A 21,648-nucleotide genomic window follows, 5' to 3' on the forward strand; every position below is an offset into this window, starting at 1 on the left:
CTTCTTGAAACCCTATTTTGATGCTATTTATGCATCCCATAATTTTGCCGCTTCTTGGGCGTAGTCAATTATTATTCCTACCTTTAAAAAAGGGCGGTTCCAGTGATCCAGGAAATGATAGGCCCATCGTCCTAATTGACTCATCTGGCAAGGTATTTTCAATCCTGTTATTAAGAGACCTTAATACTTTCTTGACCGAAAACGACATCTTGTCACGTTTTCAGGTGGGATTTCGCAGACAAATGGGTACATCTTTAAGCGCTACGATACTGAAACATCTGTTGTATACAGTTAAAGGTTTCCAGGGAGGCTGTATTTACATGGCATCCCTGGATATATCATCTGCATTTGACTGTGTAGAACGTCAACTGTTATGGGACAAATTGTTGGGACTGAATGTACCAAGAAAATTGATGCAGTTAATTGCTTCGCTACATGAAAATTCCAGATTGAGGGTTCGCTTAATAAGGAAGGGGCAGTATCTAGTCTTATTTTGACCAATCTGGGGCTTAGACCGGGATGTACAGGGATGTACATTGGCTCCTACCCTTTACAATCTTATTTAAGGGACATTGAGGAGCTGTGGTCTTCTTATGAGGTGATTTCTGTAAAACTGGGTCACCTGAACATTCCTTGGCTGGCCTTTGCTGACAACATCATTATTTTTGATAGAACTCCAGAGGGCCTTCAAATGGAATTGAAAATTGTTCACCTTTATACCTTAAATAATAATCTTAGGGTAAATGGCTCGAAATCTAAGGTGGCGGTTTTCTCATCCAACAGACGACTGAAAACCATGTGGTGGTCCCTGGGGACTCAAAGAGTTGAACAGGTCACTTCTAATCGCTATTTAGGCTTTACTTCAACTAATACATTGTCAGTTGGCATGTGGAGAACCTTGTTGAAAAACAAGATGGGCCCTTACTGTCTCACATGAAGAGAATTTTTTAAGAAATAGTGTAGTTTCTCTTGTTTACCAGTTATAAAGTACTACCTTGGTAAGATTGCACCAGTCTTATTGTACGGTTTAGACATTGCATTGGTAAATCTTGGTCCTTGCCTGGATTCTGTCCAGGACATGATGTGGAGAAATGTATTGCGCCTTTCGAGCTACATTCCATGGGCAACTGTTCGTCATGAACTGAATTTGATCACCCTTAATGGCCGATTCCAGTGGAAACAGTTGTCAATCCTTCACAGATTTTTTTATCCTTCTCACAATTCCCTTTTTGAGGATTTCCATCAGATCTGACTAAATGCTCCTCAAAATCTGTGGTTTTCTTTAGAGGTCTGAATGGAAAGTTGTTGAATCGTGTGGGGTCCTCTGAGTTAGAATTGGCAGGAAACCTGAGGCAGTGAAAGCCAAACTGTTCAGGGACGGCTGGCGAGTGACCTTTGAAGCCCAGGGATTTTATACATTTTACCAGGAATATTCCAGGTTTCCTAAAAAGTTTGGTAATCTCTCAGAATATCTTAAATATCTTAAATGTGTTCCATGTTCAAAGGCCTGCACTATTTACATGCAATTTAGACTCAACCAGATTAAGTCTAAGGAGCGGACCAAACATTGGGTTAAAGACCTGACTTTTTTTCCAAAGAAGGGGATAGTTTCTCCTCAGACAATTCAAAGGAGATCCTGTGGTGAAGACTGAAGTGGGAGATACTCTATTGCTTTTACTTGCACTTGTTCGTTTTTTTACTTTAATTGATTGTATTTGAATTCTATGACATGTTTCTTTGTTTTGTATTCATGTCAAGCATGGATTTCGTTTTTCTTTTTGAAAAAATGATTTAAGAAAAGATGTTTTATTTTATTGTTGAATATTAAATTGTGTAAGGTTTCATGTAAACTAATTACAATAAAAAAAAAGTCAGAGCTGTTTAAAGGAACACACAAATGTTTTAGAGCCTTGAGAAAACTAAAATGGATTTTCATACGAAACAAGGCCCGCATAGTGACTTTCATAAGCAAGGGACCAGGACAGTAAGAGCTGCCCCGTTTAAGACCTAATCTTTAGAAGTCACCAGGTTATATTCATTCTCAGATTTCAGTGAGCAATTAAAGCAAGTTTACTTCATTTAAGGACATTAAATATAAATTATTTGCACTCCTCAGTTATCAAGGGAAAGAATGGTAAGTCAAATTCTTTTCTCAAAGGCAGCCAATGTAGTTAGCCAAGAAGAGGTGCAATATGCATAGTTTATGGTAGTTTCTGCAGGTCATAAGAAGACAGATTTTTTTATAGTTTGACTCCTGTTGATGGAGCATTGAGAAAGTTCAGCATTGACTGCATTACAATAATGTTGTCATGAAGCTAGGGAAGTAAAGACAACTGCAACCAGTCATGGAAATGGAAAAGGGGCAGCAGTGTCTTTGCTCTGATCTTAGGTTAGTTTAGTTTAGTTTAGTTTATTCATATAGCACGGCCGGACCCTAGGGTACCTGGGTGCTTTATCCTTAGGAGCAGCAGTGGTTGCAGAAGGTTGCACATACATAGTACGACAAAGGATGATACAGTACAATAAGTAGTATGAGGGACCTGGTTACAGATTGGTCCTTGAAGAGGCATATATTAGATAAAGGCTGCATGTGGCAGAGTATCATATCTGGTGGCACATCTTAGACGCAAGGGTACATTAGATACCAAGAAAGAAGGGTGTAGTATTTGTCTAAGTGCAGTTCACAGTCTATTGCTGAGTTGTGAGTAGTTCCTTGACCTTGGCTCGGAATGACCAAAATGACGTGTCAGCTCTGATTGTCATTGGTAGTGCAATGCCGGATTTAGCTGCTAGCACAGGAAAGCTACCTCCCAGCTGTTTTCAGGTTGAACCTTGGGATAGTGAGTTGGTGTAAGTATGGGGATCTGGTTGGTCTGGTAGAGTTCTGTCTCGTAATTCTTAATGGCTATCAAACCAGGACTTAAGGTTGCAGACTTGATCACCAGTTCAGGGGAATCTCCCGGAACTGTGGGCCATGGATCTGTGTTCCAGCCTCAGTGATTTATTCTGCAGAGGAAAATATGCATTTTGTATATGTTGCATTGAAATTATACACATCCATCCATGTACTAAACGCTGTTGTACATCATTGAGATTAAGCTGTGTACAATCAAGGCACATCAAGTGTAGCAGATTAACTAGGGGCTGTGGAAGAGAGTGGAAGAGAGTGGGATAACGTGTGTCTCCCTGTTGAAAAGCAGACTGAAAATCAAACATTTGGCACCATAATTGATCTAAAATTAACTTCTGGGAGTGGTCAGCGAAGAATCATTTCGGCCTCTTGAGGCCTATGCCCTGAAACCCGATGAAGTGAAGACAGCCAGGGAGGATGGCGTATCACAGGGCATTGAAGGCCGCTGATACATCCAGCAGGGCTAGGACCCTGCATCCACCACCATCTACCATTCTTCTGATGTCATCCAGCATGGAAAACACAACTGTCTGGATCCAATGACAGCCTGGTGAGGGTGCAATTGATAATGAGATTCGACATGTGTCTGAACTTCTGAAGTAACAATTGATTCTAGAGACATCCCCCGGGAGGGCAGCCATGACATTGGTCGGCAGCTTCCTGGATCTTCTGGACCCATCGAAGCCTTCTTTAAAAGAGGCATAATCATGGCTTGTTTTTCAGATAGATGGTAATACTACTTAAAGGAGAGTAGAATTTGGAATATTTAATAATGATTGAGAATCTGAATGGACCAATTGACTTCAGAATACTGTCTGGTCCAGTATCTACTGAAGAGCCTGATGGTTTATCCCAGTCCAGAAGTGAATTTAAATCTTCTGGGCCAGTTGCATTTCATTTATGTATTGATTGATTTATATTGATTTATATTGATTTATATTGATTTATATTGATTTATATTGATTTCTCCCATACAAGTAAAGTGGCACCAGGTCTGAAAGAAGAGAAATAGTTGAAAGCTGTTACCAAATTGTCATAACTTTTGAATTAAGATCTAAAACAATATCATTGTGCATTAATCAAAGGAATGAAAGATGTTATTATGCAGCATTTGATGAAAATAACATTTTGGTGGAATAGTATATTTGTTTTGTGTGAATGTAAAGCAGTCGTTTTAGATGGAGTTTTTAAGACTGGCAATAACATGGCCTCCATCATCTTTCTTGTTGTCTAATGGCATGTGTCTATGACTAGTAATCATGTAAAGTCATTCTTGTAGGTTGATCGATCATCTAATTGGCAAACTCGTCCATACTAATCACATTCCACTTCCTCCCTGATGTGAAAATTGTTTTGGGTAAATTAATTACCTGGTTAATTAATTCATTAGGCTGGTTAGCCTTTTTCTTCAGCATAATTTTCGAGAAAAAAACACACACACAAAAACAGGCCCATTGGCAGAATCGTGCTGATAGCGATTAAAGACGAGTTGAAAAAAATGACATCAAGGTATGATCATGTGAGTGATTGGTCACTCTACTGACTGTGTAAACCCAAAATCCTCCTTTTGCCCAGTGGATAGTAATATCCTTCATCCAGAGCTTTATATCACCCAACATGTGTAGTTGGGAAGAGGCAAATTAGTGGATGGGCAGCTCTCTGGATCATGAGCTGGCCAGTGAGGCCAAATAAGTCATGTGATGAGATCGGCCAATCTCTAGGCTGGATTAGCTAACAACCCGTGGGTGGCCATGTTAGAGTGAGAAAATGATCCAACTGATAGTTAAACAAATTGAGAAGTGTGGATGACATTTCAACAATCCAGTGAAATAGCAACAGTTCTATACAATAAATGTGAATCTCGTGTCTAGTTTAAGTTTCTGCTGGAGGGAGAGATGGTACCACCTTGTCTGTGTTTTCGTGCCCAAAGAAATTTTGGAAATCCGATGGAGAAAAAAAGGCTATTTCAAGATGGGTTTCCGCCAACAGAAAGCTGCACAAACTGTCCAAAATCGCAACGCAAATAAATAAGCACGTAGGTTAGGGTCAACAGACATCCTGGTTTCTGCCAGGACCGTCCCAGTATTTGCACCTCTGTCCCGGTGTCCTAACACCTTTTAAAGTTTAAAAACACCATCCTGGGTTTTGGGGGTTGGGTGGATACCGTCCCTTTTTTTTGCAAAACCGATTGAAAAATTCCACCATCAGGGCGACTACCTCTCTCCCCACTCACTTTGAACCCCCTCCCCCTTACCTTCCACACTTCTACTTGGTCTTCTTTCCTACAATCAGCGAATCAGTACTATGTTCCTCCAATATTCACCGGGACAGGCTACCAATACAGAAGTAGGACTACAGTTTCTTTAGTACCCCATTTGTGCTGTAGTCCTTCTTTTATGTTTATTGGCCCTGAAATTGTCACCCTATTTCTATGTCAGCGTCTGTCCCGGGTTTTTATTTTGGAAATCTGGTCACCCAACTGTAAGTGTGTTTTGATGGTAAGACAGCTGTCTCAGTGGGATGCCAGAGATTTGAAAAAGGGTGGTTAAGCGTATGAGGTTCACGGCTGACAAGCATGTCTGGAGTTGGCGGTTGTTCATTGTTGTTTTTGGAGGCCAGCCACCCACCAATCTAGAAGGGCCTGTTAGCGGCAAAAGCATAAAAAAGGGTTCAGACACCAGCACTGCACGAAGGCACTGCAGAAATAGAAAATAAACTAAAATAATAACAGTAACGTGCAGAAGGAAAACAGTTATTAAAAAAAAAAAAACTTGAAAGATTACAATTAAAATATGTCCCCCTTTACATGAGCAGGAACCATGCCGTCCAGGGCTTGCCACCTCCCTAATTGACAATGTGTCCGCAAAGTGATACATGTTTTCCTTACATTTTATCTGAACATACACTGTCACCTTCATGCTTTGCTTCTTTGTGTGAGTGAGTAAGGTCATTTCTCGTCTATGCTGCTTGTACTATCCTTGAGACTATAGTCAGTGGTGTTCAAAAGCATAGGTTGATCCATCAAGATGAGCTTTTGCATTAAACTGCTTCCAAATTAGCGAACACCCACATGTTGTAGAAACTATACTTGGTATTGTGCAGGATGTTATGATGTGATGTATATATTATAATGTGTTATATAATTCGTCAGTCTATGAGCGCGATTATGGGTTATTTTATAGTACTTTCATTTTGATTTGATTTGATTCACCCTGACCCTTCAGAAATATGTCTTCGTTTAACATTTATCTTTATACCAATTCGCCCTTTACTGTGTTATATTTCTAAACAGCAATTCAATAAAATGGAAATGTACAAACTGCATTTGACAGTAAAGCCTGCCACCTTGCGGCTCCAAAAAAAGGTGACCATTTTGCAGAAAACGTTTTGCAAATGTTGTTTTCCTTCTTTTTCACGTCAGTAAAATGGATTTCTCTTAAAATGTAGAAAAATACGACACTTAACATGTTTTTGAAATTAAAAATCTGCTTTTAGAACACTGAAAATATCTGGTATTGCACGAAGGTGGAATGATACATAGATATTATGCATTTCTCCTAAGATCTCAGAATTGCAGGGAATCGCTTTAGAAATGTTCCTGTCACGACAGACAATCATTTTAAAGTCCCGCCGTCACCTATGAACCTATCGATAGGAGTCAATGCAGCGAGGGGACAAGGAAACACAGCAAAGGCTGGAGGCAGAGAAGCAGGGGGCTTACGATGGGCCGTGAAGGGACAACGCGATCGACAGAGGCAGGAAGGAGAGGTGGGGAGCATTGTTTGCATTTTGAGTTGTTTATAGTACAGCCCTAGCTAGGGAGCAATGGAGCACTGTACCTGTTACTGATGATAACATATCAGGTTAGGAGGATGGGGTATTAGAATAGGTGGCCCCGGATGTTCCGGCCACTGGAGAAAGGAGGGGGTGGTATATCATGCAGGAATGCAATCAGCTAAGGTGGCACATAGGTATTGACTGAACAGTGCAATCTTGAGTTCCTGCCTGGATTTATTTATTTATTTTTATAGCGCTCATACAGCCCGTAGGCATCGCGGCGCTGAATAGTAATGGCATTGGTGTGGTCCAGACATCACCGAGATGTTGTCGGGCAGTGGAATGGCAAGGGAGGGCCTGTTTCCTGGGTTTTTCTTGAATGCCAGTTTCGTACCAAGACTCCCAGTGGCCTGGCTCCTACAGGATTGGCACTCAACTGAGCTAAAGAGTTTTAAAGGCACGTCGGGAGATGTGTGAGTGGAGGTTTCTTTAAAATTAATTCAGTCTAAAAGAGTATTCTCACTGGAATGGGAAGCCAGTGCTGCTTAAGGGTCAGGCTACTATGCACGTCTATGCAAAAAGGACGAACATACTCATCCGTGGCACTTTTAAGGCTGGAGAATGATGGTTGAATTTCTTGTTTCCTGTTGTGAGTTGTGCCGGAGCATGGCAGATGTGTGGCTGGAATTTTCGTGAGGAGGACTTTTCCCCCATCAATGTGGGAGATTACCAGAGGCAAGACTGTGAGTCTGACGACCTCCTGTAGAATGAATGGTTTTGTCTTCCAGAGGGGGCAGGGGTAGATGCTAGTAGGTGATTTGGGCCTTTGTTCATCAGATTTTGTAAGAAGAAAGGGCTGCCTATAGTGAACCCAAGTGATTTGGCAGGCGGTGCCAGGTGAGGTGTGAAGCTGTCAAGGTCCATGTCGTTTAGGCATCCTTGAATGGTATCCTGCTTAGATGGCAGGCATGTGTTTGCCACCCAGGCTTGAGCAGTGAGATATCCTGGATACCACTGACTTATAATTGTGAACCTCTCCTGTGTTTTGGTGGAGTAATAAGTTGGGGCCATTCAGACGATGGGTCCATGTATAATGATAATGATGTGTTATTCATATAGCGCCTTAATCCAAAGCGCTTTACAGAGCACATATTTACATACAATATCACCCAACCGAAATTGGTACTCATTTATCGACCTCGGAAGGATGAAAGGCTGAGTTGGCCTTGCCGGGATTCGAACCTGCAACCTGCAGATCATGCTCAGATCGCAGCAGCGAGCGCTCAACCCGCTGAGCTATCTACCGGCATGTATAGAATAAAGACCATGGCCCTCATTCCGAGCAGGGCGGTAAGGGATACCAGGCACCGGTAAGGAGACCGGTGCTGGTAATCCCTTACCGCCCTACTACGAGGTCCCTTAGCGGGTCCCTTCCTTAATGCCTGGTCTGACCGGGTGTTATGGACTGGACCCGTTAAGGGACTTGGGCGCAAATAATGGGCTTGGCATACGGCGGCCCGTTATTTGCGCCCTCCCCATTCCCATTGAGCCCTATTGGGGCTCAAATGGGAATGGGGAATGGTTTGGTGAATGGGGACCCGCCACTGTCTGACTAGACCGGTAAGTCCCCATTGCACCAAACCGGACACGGTACCATTATTGGTGGCAGTCATGGCACAAATAGCGCCATGACTACCACCAACCTCGGAATGAGGGCCCGTGTATTCATTCACCTATTTATTATTCTAATCACTTCTATTGCCTTATCATGTAGGGTGTCACCAATACATTTACTGACATGAAGTCCCACAGGGCTCAGCTCTTTCCCCCACTACTGTTTAACCTTCACATTAAACCCTTTCATGATTTGCTTGCTAGTTTGTGGGTTGGCTTGCACTATTTTGTGGATGACACTGAAATGTTTTCTACTAGCATTTTGTCCGATGACAACGTCTCTCTGTCTGAAAATGTTTCCAAAATGTACGAGTGGTTCAGTCTAAATATGGCTAAAACTGATTATTAGTAATGCTCCAGCCACGTGAGTTCTTTCATTTGTTACTGCCATTCGTGTTCGATATGAAGTCCATTCCCCACACCGCATTATAAAATGTTGAAACACTACTTAGCCCAGATTAATATGAGTGTCAGCTGTACTGCTTACTATCTTTGACTATTTGCACATATTCTGCCATTCATGATTTCCGATCACCTGGCCATCACCACAAGGGCAATACAAACAAACGCGCGCCAAGATGGTGCGATCAAAATCGCACACCTCCGACTTAAGACTTCTATGTAATCCAAAAAGTAAAATCAACCCAGTCACATGTCTATTGCCACTATTGAGCCACCATCCCTTGCTGTGCTGGCTAGGCAAGCCATATCTACTATTGGGAATTCTAAAAATGACCCAAATGACGAGGACATTCGTACTTGCTTGATCCTTACGGGCATCAGATCCAATCAACAAGCAATTGGTGCATGGACATTGTAGCCCCCATAGCTCCTGCCATCTCAGTCACAAAGGTGCAAATACACATAGCGCGAGGAAAGGCTTCTCTGCCTTTGTTTTCAGATGTAGTCAAAAATCCACAGAAACTGACATCCAAACAAAGCGAAATGCAGAGACCTTTTATAGAACCTTTTAGGCTACTGCTGGAACCAAGGTTGAGGCTAAATCGCTCGCCAACATTGGGAACGACAGAAACTATTCTTCATTAATGAAACCTCCAACCTTTACACTGAAGACAAGATGCCCCGTCCTCAGCCTGTAACTGAAGTTGTATATGACACAGTAATAGCGTCTCCCTGGTTCATAGTGATAGTTTCGACAGCCAAAGTTTCGACATACCAAAGTTCAGACACAAAAGCATTGAAAAAAAAAGTTTTTAATACATTCTTTTTTAATGGGGGATTCCCCACAAAGCTCCATTTTCTTTTTAAAACGAAATTTATTTCTACACGAAAAAAAAAAACATAACATGAAAAAATGCATTCAAAACTTTTTTTATTGGAAACTTTGTATTAGGAACTTTTGTATGTCGAAATTTATTTTTCAAAAGTATGACTGGACACCATCTCCCTTAATGAATACTTCAAATGTATCTCATTATCTCATACTCTATCAATCCAGAGTCAACTCGGTCATCATTGCCTCAGTTATATCTGACACATCTTTCATCAAACCTACGCCCAGACCATTGTTTGGGATACGACAATTGAACAATCCTGGACATGAACTAACTCGCAATGCCATGAACAACAATCTCTTTACCATCATCAAACGTTATGAGCTCTTGGACACTAGACTGCATGAACAACAAAAGGTAATTAATTCAATTGCATCTAAAATGACCTCTGCCAATAAAATAGAGTCTGCTCAATTGAATATAAAAGCCCAATTGCTGAGACAAGATCTTCAATTAAGGACTTTACTTGAAAAAAGTGACACCCTGTTGTTATTATGTCAGACAAAGCAGCAAAGTGGAATCAAAACAAAGGAAATTGCTGTCACTTCTGATGACTCAAGCGCGATTACACCTAATGTTGCAAGTCACTCCGAACTATCTAGATTTGTCAATCCAGACCAACAAACCCCTGATCCTCCTCATAATTCAGACTCTGTAATTGAAATCTGTGATATTCCCTAAAATCCCATATTTGAGGTATTCACTAAAACAAAACCCAAAAGAAAAATGCAAATAGATAGGGTAACTATCCAAAAAAAAAATCAAAATAACACAATGAAAACCAAAAAATCTAAAACAAAAAAATGTGTTACTTCCTTGACTCTTCCTAGTTCATCGTGTACAGTAGTTGAAGATGAAATCTCATGCCCAAAAAATAAAATACACACGGGAACCAAGGATCTTAGAGATAATGAAGAAGAAACAACTCAAAATGAAAATCCTAACACTGGCGGCATAGAGACTGAGGAACAGCTAATGAATCTCTCCAGATACTCTGTCATCACCTTACACCAAAATGAACACCTCGAGATTGCATCTGGTGTACACAAAAGAACGCACACGAGATTGACCATAGATGATGACACCACAAATTGAGGGCTGCAGAGGTAAACTTCCTTTCCTCTCCTTCCCCCAGAAGCTCACTGTCTTTAGAGGTCTGGTTCTTGCTAGGCTGGACTACTGCAACAGCCTCTTTCTAAATCTTCCTGCTTCTACTCTCTGCCCTCTACAACTCATCCAGAACAGGACTGCGAGACTTGTCCTTGGCCCAAAGCCCAGGGATCGTATCTCTCCAGCACTGAAATATCTGCACTTGCTCCCAGTGGCTGCGAGGATTAAGTTAAAAATCCTCTGCATTGTCCATAAGGCCTTAGGGGACCTGGGGCCTCTATACCTTCAACACTCTCTTCCTAAATATCTTCCTTCTCAAGCTCTTTGCTCATCCGCCTCCAACTCCCTCACGGTCAGTCGCTTCTCCAAGAAACAAGTTGGTGGTAGATCTATTTCTTAGGCTAGGACCTCCCTCTGGAACAGCCTCCTTGCCTCCATGAGACTTGAGGAGAATCATCTCCAGTTCTGGAAGCACCTCAAAACCTTTCTCTTTGCTCCTGCTTTTTCTCCTCCTCTCCCCTGCTGGCTTCCTGGCCGACACTGAAACTGCACTGGTTACCTGGCCACCCTCTGATCTCAGGCCCAGGTCCCCTCCCCTGCCAGTTGCACTCCTGCACTGGCTTCCTGGCAACCCCCACACTTCGGGACTGTTTTCTGAATCCCTGCAGACTTGCAAATTGAGAAAACTTACTGTACTACAAAAAACACTTATACTATGAGCGAGCAACTTAAAATAGCCCCAAAAGAAGATGAATGAGAATTGCTAATACATTGTGAAGACAAACAAAGGACATCAAATTGAGAGGTGTATTGTGATACTAGTAAACATCAGTCTACCACTTCAAAATGGTTGTTGCTACAAGAGGCCATATGATTAACCAACCAATCCTCTAACAACTAGAGCCACAGCTGTACCCAAATCAAGCCATTCAAGCTAGCTTGATCAGGAGGGAGCCCAACCATCCACTAAACGAAAATTATCAACTAATAAATACTATTACAAGAAACCTGGATTCTTCATCAACCAATTTTGCCCAATTATGAGCTATGCTGGACCCCAGCGATAAAGCAACCCAAGTGTAAGCCCGTGATTGGCCTGCTCGCAGCCCTTATAATTGACACTGGAGGAAAACTTACCATGTGGTCCATGCCACATCCATGTGTACAGCTCCTTAGACTACAACTTGAACAAACCAATTCAAATTGCATGCATGTGGCATTACTCAATATATACTGGAATTCAGCTTTGATCTCAGACGATGCATTTCTACAACATGTGACAGAATCCCTGGAGACCGTAACATCAGATTTATCACCTCAGACAAAAAAGGACAATCCAACCGATGCATCAGATGGATGGCCTTAATGGAAGAAAGAAGTCTTAACTATACTCAACGGCACAGTTGAAGGTGCAGTTGAAGGCGATATCCCAGCCAAACCGACATGGAAAAGAGATGAATCTGTGGCAATGTTTGACTATGTCTTTGTTTCTTCCAGCATGGCAACTCAAATCTCCAATTTCAAAATAATTGAAATCGCTGAGAGTGACCATAACTTATTAGAAATTACATGGATGCTTCCATCCGGATCCTTGCATCAACATTACTCACATGCCATAACAATAAACACTGGTACGAACAGAATCAATTAGCCCATATAAAATCTTAAAATTGGAAAATGCTCCGCAGCAACAAGACCCAAGTGACAATCATTTTTTAACTTTAATGACAAGCTTCTTTACGCTTAGTCGTCTTACATTCAAACACAAATATCCCAATAATCACCCAATTAAAACACTGAAAGACAAAATGAAGAAAGAGCTAAAGAACCTGAATCTTCATGACTGGAAGGGAAAAAAAAACCTTAGTGCAAAAATCAGGATATGTTATAAGAACAAAATAAAACAACTTAAAGCATCGAGACATCAACAGGATAATATGCCTCATTACAAGTTTGCCGGTCCGGTAACTACGGTAGCGGTAATCTTCCCGGTACCATAGTTACCAGACCGGAAAACTACGAGTTCTGCTCGCGGGTGCTTTTTCTCCTGCTAGGTCTGACGTGGCGGGTGGAACGGCACCCGCGAGCATATCATGACGGATGCACCAGCACCATTCTGAATGGTGCCGGTGCAACCAACCTCCCCATTCCCATTGAGCCCTATAGGGCTACTACTCAATACCATCAGTGAGGAAAGATGGAAAGCATTTTACTTGACATTGTTCACTGGCTCAGATCTCAATGCTCTCAATGACACATCTGTGAACAATGTTAAAGATCTACACATTGATCACTTGGATAGTGTATCACAGCTTCAAAAACTGAGCTCCTCCAGAGCCCCTGGGCCCAGTGGCCTAACTAATTATATTCTGAAATGCCATCCCGAAGAATGGACCACTGCCTTACTTCAGCAAGTACACTGAAAATGTGCACCCCCCTCTTCAATTTAGTTTTGCCCCGACTCTAGCCTGTCCAAGATTGAGTAGGAACTACACCAGCAGGAGAATCTTCTCTGTTCAGTCCCACAGAGTTAGGAATGCTCTTCCTGTCTGTCTGTGATTTAAGCCAAACTGAGTCCAATTTAAGTGTATTTAGGAAAAAGCAAAATCACCTTTTATTTTCATCCACCTTTTCATTAGTAACACTCTAATTCCACTGTTGTTTCGTATAGCACTTTCATGCCTTCAGGTTTAAGAGCTATATACATAGGCATAACATAGGAAAACACACCATAACATTATTGGTTATATAGCGTGGACCTGGCACGCCATTGTGTGAAAGCAATGAACGGTGGTTCATGGCTGACAGCCAGGTCAATGATGACAGCCAGGTCAATGATGACAGCCAGGTCATTTCTGACAGCCAGGTCATTGCTGACAGCCAGGGCTGGGGTTATTCAGTGTTCTTCTTGAGGCACAGGAATTCTGTGTTCCTGGGGTTCAGATTGCAGAGGTGCTGCATTAGGGCCAGCAAGGAAGGCTCACAGGCGTTCCATGCAGAGGCTGACGATCATGGATGAGAGGCTAGATCCCTTTGGGATGCTAGATGGCATGAGGTGATGATAATTTGTTATCCATCTTTACAAACAAATGTCGGTCTTCTAAGTAGGAGATGCAGCAGACAAGTGTATGCATTTCAATGACTATACTCGCACGCATGATGTTGACGAGGGCTTCATTGACAACTGTGTAAATACTTCATAGAGATCGAGGAGGTGCAGGAGGCGGCAGTGTACATATCTGAGAATAACGAGTAAATATTCTTGCACTTCGATGGAGACAGTCCTTGTGTTGCCTATTTATTTATTTATTTATTTATTTATTTATTTATTTATTTATTTATTGTGCATTTAAAAGGTGTTTATACATCCAGCGAATTGTATTTCAAAGTCTAAGGCCCCATGGAGAGGTCTATAGGACGGTGTTGGCATTGATATATGGTCGAAGTTGTGTGGATAAGGCTCTTTCAAAGATCTAACTATGAAAGGCAGCTGTGGGATGGGGTAGAGGTTGCTGAGGTTACCGGTATCCACATCAGGATTCTTCAGAAGGTGAGGATTGGCCGGGCTTTCAGGATGTTGGGCAAGGTTTCTTTTGTGAATATGTTTGGAGTGTTTGGTTTATGTAAGGATTAGGGTGTTCCATCAGGTTTGAATAGCCTGGGAGGGTTTTGTGGCCACAGCTCATGTCAGCAGTGTAGCACTACATGGAAAGTAATGTGGCTGTGGTTTCTGGAGACACAGTTGGTGAAGGGATGAAGAGGGACAGCCACCGGAGGGGCTTTATGTGGAAGAGTTCCTTGTGAAGTTTTAACTGTGCCTTTAACCAAAAAGCGCATTGCTTGCCTCTATTTCCCCATTCCCTCAGAACATTGGAGTTGAGCTACCCACATTTTCATGGCACACAAAGCATCACCTCACATCACTGTGTGCACTGTAGGTGCTCCACCTACGGTCGAACACCTTTCCAGGCGTTTGGCCGGAAGGAAGGGACAGCTCTGTAGAAAAGAAACCCTAATTCAGTTGTCAGCACTCGACATTTCTGGGGGTGATAGATGACCATTTCAGTGGAAAGAACCAACTAACGCCCATAATGCCTTACAACCACCAATGGAAACGTGAGAGCAGGAGAAAGGAGCATCACGAAGAACCCACTGAAGCAAAGTGAGTGGTGCTAGGTTGTGTACACAAGACAGTGGGCCTCATTCCGAGTATGGAGGTAATCATGGCGCTATTAGCACCATGATTACCTCCAATACCGGTGCCGAGTCCGCCCTCGTTCAATGGGGACTTACCGGTCTATTCCGACCTTTGCGGGATCGGTAAGTCCCCATTGAAAAAGCCTTACCCCATTCCCATTTGAGCCCCCATAGGGCTCAATGGGAAGGCGCTAATAAAGGTACCGCAAATTGTGGTACCGTTATAAGCTCGAAAGTCCCTTAACAGGTCCCGTCCTTAACGCCTGGTAAAACCAGACATTAAGGAAGGGACCCGCTAAGGGAACTCGGAATAGGGTGCAAAGGGATTACCGGCACCAGTGTCCTTACCGATGCCGGTATCCCTTTGCGCCCAACTCGTAATGAGCCCAATAACTGACTAGGACCTGCAAGGTGCAAGCAAGTGTTGATTCCCTATAGCACAACGTGATCCAATTACCTTACACCTCATCAGGCCACTTCTGGGGAGTGGTGACTTCTCCCCTACCTAAAAATGTCCTACTCTAATAACATCTTTCTCTAAGTCTTCAGTTTCCTGGGTCTCAAGCAGCAAATCACCTGCATGAACCACAATATACAATTTATGAGAACCTTTAGCTCTGTGTCCTCCAAAAATAGGCCGGACATTTGTGCGGGAGTTTTCACATGCTGTCTAATATAGACGCACACACTGCCTCGTATATTATTTCGGACACACGCATACACCGGAATATCGACACACCTGCACATACAGAAGGCGAGAAGGTGAGTGCATAGCTCATGAGTAAGCCACTGGTTAAACCTGCAGCATGTCCAAGTTATACTTTAACCCTTCCAAGGTCAAGAAATGTATTATTGGCAAGTAAGGTAATATTAACAGGATTTGGAAGCAGGGGGAATCTGGCATGGAGAGCTACACAAGAACACACATTATTTTTTGTTTTATAGGTAATGCATACATGTCAGCGTTCGTGCTGTCTAGTGATCATTCACTACTACCGGTTTCTTCGGACATTTTTATACGCTTGGAATGCAGGGTGAATTTTGAGTTTATAATCTTTTTTTTCAATGTATATGGAACACCACTGACATCAAGTGGTCAAATAAGATAAGTACAGCGAAACAAACATTTATCATGGGAAAGGATTAAAAGAAGCCTGGTTATCGCAGTCTCCTGGGTTGCCCGAAAGTAAATGATAAATGAAATGAAATGATATTTTATTTATATCGTGCTCATACACAAGTGTTTCCGAGTGCGACCAGGCAAAGGGAGGGGAACAGGGGATAACCAAAACAACGATCTTACTAGGCCCATTGACAAAGAGCGTGCAAGTGCATGGGAAAGGGAAAAGGGCGAAAGTGCACAGAGGGATAGTTGAAGGTATTTTGGACCCAGGCCCCAGAAAGCCTTGTGGACCATGCAAAGGGTATTAAATTGAGTCCTTGCATCCACTGGGAGCCAATGAAGGGGTTTCAGAGCTGGAGAGATATGATCCCAGGGCTCGAAGCCAAGGACAAGTCTTGCAGTCCTGTTCTGGATTATTTGTAAAGGGCGGAGAGTGCAGGCAGGTAGATTTAGTAAGAGGCTTTTACAGTAGTTCAATCTGGGGAGAACCAGAGATTGGGAGACAGTGTGCTTCTGAGGGAAGGAGAGGAAGGCAGAGTACCTCTGAGGAGGTGCAGTAAGAAGTAAGATTAGATTTTTCAGACATGTCAGAGATGTGTCAGAAGGACAGCGTAGAGTCAAAGATGACCCAGAGGTTCTTAGCCTCAAAGGTGGGGTGGGAGGAGGGCCAAGGGAGGCCGGCCAGTGAGTGAGGAGAAAGGATGGTGGTGGTGTGCCAATGAGGAGGATCTTCGTCTTGCTGGCATTGAGACGTAGATAGTTGGCAGCACACCAATTTTGAATGGTGATTAGGCAATCAGAGATGAGGGAAGGAGAGGAGGTGGTTGAAGGAAGCCTGAGTTTGGTGTCATCAGCATAGCACTGGAAATTAGAGCAGAAAATGGAAATACAGTAGGTGAGAGTTGCCAGGTATTGGTTGAAAAGACAGGGCGAGAGGTTAGACCTCTGGGGAACACCACAGGTAGAGTGGGAGATGGAAGATAGGAAGGATCCAAGTTGTAACTGGGAGGGTCGATCAGGGAGGAAAGAGGTCAGCCAGGCCAGAGCCTGATCTGTGATACCCAGGTTTTCACAAAGACAGTTGAGCAGGGTGGTATGGTTGACTGTGTTGAAAGCAGAAGAGAGATCAAGTAGGATGAGGACAGAGGGAATGTTAGAGTCAAGGTTGTAGAGCAGGTCTTCACAGATGTTCAGGAGAGCAGTTTCCATGCTTCTGGCAGCTCTGAAGCCAGATTGGTGGTCATGGAGAGAGCCAACAGAATCAGAATGAAGGTTAAGCTGAGAGATGGCCAGCTTTTCCAGGAGTTTACCCAACAAGGGTGTAAGGGAAATTGGGCGGTAGTTAGCCAGACAAGAAGGATCAGCTGTGGGTATCTTGAGGAGAGGATGAGCAAGGGAGTGCTTCAGAAGGGAAGGGAAAGAGCCACAGGAAAAGGAGAGGTTGCAGAAATCGGCAAGGGCCGGAGTGAGAGTATCTATGTGGTCCTCAATGGTTTTAGAGGAACAGGGATGGAACTGTTTTGATGAGGCTTTCATAGATCGGACTTGTCTAGTGACCTCATCAGGGGAGAAAAGAGGAAAGGAGGAGATAGAGGGAGGGAGTAGCTGAAAGAGGGTCAGTAAGCAGAGAAGGAGAGTTGAGAGGAGGAACGGAGGAAAGGGTGGACAAGATGTCCTGGGTTTTAGAGATAAAGTGAGAGGCAAGGGCATTGCAAAGAGCCTGGGAAGTGAGAGGAGGGGTGGAGACTGCAGGAGGGTTGGCCAGCTCCTTACAGATTTTAAAGCGTACGGCCGAGTTGTTAGATGCCGCAGAGTCATGGGCTTGAATGTGGACTCTCTTCTTGGTGCAGGCAGAGAATCAGTATTGCCTTTGCAGCAGGAAGCAGGCCAGTTTGTCAGGGGTTGAGCAAGAACCTCCCATTTCCTCTCAGCCACCCTACAGTTACGTTTGAGTGTAGCTTGGTTAGACTCATACCAAGAATTGCACTTGGCTTTGGACTTCAAATGGATCCTCATGACAGGGGCAAGAGCATCAAAAGTAGCAGAAATAGAGGAGTAAAGCAGGGACAGGGCTGTGTCAGGGTGTGAGACAGACAGGGGTGGAGAGGGGGAAGAAGGTGGCAGCGAAAGCCTAGACTGACACACGCTTCACATACCGATGTCCGAGAAGGTGGTTGGCAATCCTGTGTTAGGTTTGGCTTGAAGGGAGGAGATGGAAAGATGAAAGTAGAGGAGGCAGTGATCACTCCAGGAGAGAGGAGTGGTGAGGGGAATAGAGAGGGGGAGGCCGGAGGAGATCAAGACATTGAGTGTGTGACCAGCAGAGTGGGTCAGGCCGGAGGTGAGGATAGAGAGGGAGAGCAAATCGCGAAAGAGCGCAGATGAGGAACAGGGAGAATCAAGTTGGATGTTGAGGTCACCAAGGAGGAGAAGCTGAGTGGTTGAGGCCTGAAGGGAGTACGATAGGTCTGCCCACTCAGAGAAAAAAGAGGTGATTTGACGAGGCAGCCTGTAGAGAGTAGCAACAGTAAGAGAGTGGCTAGGATAGAGAGCCTGCAGACAAGGCATTCGAAAGAGGAGTATGTCTGTGTGAGAATGATAGAGGCAGAAATCCACTCAGGGAAGATCAAGGGTACACCCCCTCTGGGCTAGGTGGATCTGGGGGTGGAGAGGATCTTGTAGTCATTAGGGAGGAGAGTGATTTACATGGCCACCCATGTTAGTTATATTTAGCATCAGCAAGCAGTTAATATGTATTGTTGTGTAATTTGCATACAAAAGGTGTCCGTCCTCTATCTTTATGAGTCATAATCATGTTCTTCATGACAAAGGCAATTTAATCTAAGTGTCTGCTTAGCTTCATGCAGGAATGCATATGTGCTTCATGTCTAACGTATCTATGTCATAGTCTCAGTCCTGATGTGTCACAGTCAGTCTACCTGCTCCAGTCACTGAAAATGTATTTATTCAGTGACATCATCGGGATAGGGTCTAAATGGCTGTCTGAGTGAATAGCCAATGAAGGGGTTTCAGAGCTGGAGAGATATGATCCCAGGGCTCGAAGCCAAGGACAAGTCTTGCAGTCCTGTTCTGGATTATTTGTAAAGGGCGGAGAGTGCAGGCAGGTAGATTTAGTAAGAGGCTTTTACAGTAGTCCAATCTGGGGAGAACCAGAGATTGGGAGACAGTGTGCTTCTGAGGGAAGGAGAGGAAGGCAGAGTACCTCTGAGGAGGTGCATTAAGAAGTAAGATTAGATTGTTCAGACATGTCAGAGATGTGTCAGAAGGACAGCGTAGAGTCAAAGATGACCCAGAGGTTCTTGGCCTCAAAGGTGGGGTGGGAGGAGGGCCAATGGAGGCCGGCCAGTGAGTGAGGAGAAAGGATGGTGGTGGTGTGCCAATGAGGAGGCTCTTCGTCTTGCTGGCATTGAGACGTAGATCGTTGGCAGCACACCAATTTTGAATGGTGATTAGGCAATCAGAGATGAGGGAAGGAGAGGAGGTGGTTGAAGGAAGCCTGAGTTTGGTGTCATCAGCATAGCACTGGAAATTAGAGCAGAAAATGGAAATACAGTAGGCGAGAGTTGCCAGGTATTGGTTGAAAAGACAGGGCGAGAGGTTAGACCTCTGGGGAACACCACAGGTAGAGTGGGAGATGGAAGATAGGAAGGATCCAAGTTGTACCTGGGAGGGTCAATCAGGGAGGAAAGAGGTCAGCCAGGCCAGAGCCTGATCTGTGATACCCAGGTTTTCACAGAGACAGTTGAGCAGGGTGGTATGGTTGACTGTGTTGAAAGCAGAAGAGAGATCAAGTAGGATGAGGACAGAGGGAATGTTAGAGTTAAGGTTGTAGAGCAGGTCTTCACAGATGTTCAGGAGAGCAGTTTCCATGCTTCTGGCAGCTCTGAAGCCAGATTGGTGGTCATGGAGAGAGCCAACAGAATCAGAATGAAGGTTAAGCTGAGAGATGGCCAGCTTTTCCAGGAGTTTACCCAACAATGGTGTAATGGAAATTGGGCGGTAGTTAGCCAGACAAGAAGGATCAGCTGTGGGTATCTTGAGGAGAGGATGAGCAAGGGAGTGCTTCAGAAGGGAAGGGAAAGAGCCACAGGAAAAGGAGAGGTTGCAGAAATCGGCAAGGGCCGGAGTGAGAGTATCTATGTGGTCCTCAATGGTTTTAGAGGAACAGGGATGGAACTGTTTTGATGAGGCTTTCATAGATCGGACTTGTCTAGTGACCTCATCAGGGGAGAAAAGAGGAAAGGAGGAGATAGAGGGAGGGAGTAGCTGAAAGAGGGTCAGTAAGCAGAGAAGGAGAGTTGAGAGGAGGAACGGAGGAAAGGGTGGACAAGATGTCCTGGGTTTTAGAGATAAAGTGAGAGGCAAGGGCATTGCAAAGAGCCTGGGAAGTGAGAGGAGGGGTGGAGACTGCAGGAGGGTTGGCCAGCTCCTTACAGATTTTAAAGCGTACGGCCGAGTTGTTAGATGCCGCAGAGTCATGGGCTTGAATGTGGACTCTCTTCTTGGTGCAGGCAGAGAATCAGTATTGCCTTTGCAGCAGGAAGCAGGCCAGTTTGTCAGGGGTTGAGCAAGAACCTCCCATTTCCTCTCAGCCACCCTACAGTTACGTTTGAGTGTAGCTTGGTTAGACTCATACCAAGAATTGCACTTGGCTTTGGACTTCAAATTGATCCTCATGACAGTGGCAAGAGCATCAAAAGTAGCAGAAATAGAGGAGTAAAGCAGGGACAGGGCTGTGCCAGGGTGTGAGACAGACAGGGGTGGAGAGGGGGAAGAAGGTGGCAGCGAAAGCCTAGACTGACACACGCTTCACATACCGATGTCCGAGAAGGTGGTTGGCAATCCTGTGTTAGGTTTGGCTTGAAGGGAGGAGATGGAAAGATGAAAGGAGAGGAGGCAGTGATCACTCCAGGAGAGAGGAGTGGTGAGGGGAATAGAGAGGGGGAGGCCGGAGGAGATCAAGACATTGAGTGTGTGACCAGCAGAGTGGGTCAGGCCAGAGGTGAGGATAGAGAGGGAGAGCAAATCGCGAAAGAGCGCAGATGAGGAACAGGGAGAATCAAGTTGGATGTTGAGGTCACCAAGGAGGAGAAGCTGAGTGGTTGAGGCCTGAAGGGAGTACGATAGGTCTGCCCACTCAGAGAAAAAAGAGGTGATTTGACGAGGGGGCCTGTAGAGAGTAGCAACAGTAAGAGAGTGGCTAGGATAGAGAGCCTGCAGACAAGGCATTCGAAAGAGGAGTATGTCTGTGTGAGAATGATAGAGGCAGAAATCCACTCAGGGAAGATCAAGGGTACACCCCCTCTGGGCTAGGTGGATCTGGGGGTGGAGAGGATCTTGTAGTCATTAGGGAGGAGAGTGATTTACATGGCCACCCATGTTAGTTATATTTAGCATCAGCAAGCAGTTAATATGTATTGTTGTGTAATTTGCATACAAAAGGTGTCCGTCCTCTATCTTTATGAGTCATAATCATGTTCTTCATGACAAAGGCAATTTAATCTAAGTGTCTGCTTAGCTTCATGCAGGAATGCATATGT

Source organism: Ambystoma mexicanum, chromosome 12 (genome assembly GCF_040938575.1).
Source record: "Ambystoma mexicanum isolate Mex_15411 chromosome 12, UKY_AmexF1_1, whole genome shotgun sequence".
Taxonomy (NCBI): domain Eukaryota; kingdom Metazoa; phylum Chordata; class Amphibia; order Caudata; family Ambystomatidae; genus Ambystoma; species Ambystoma mexicanum.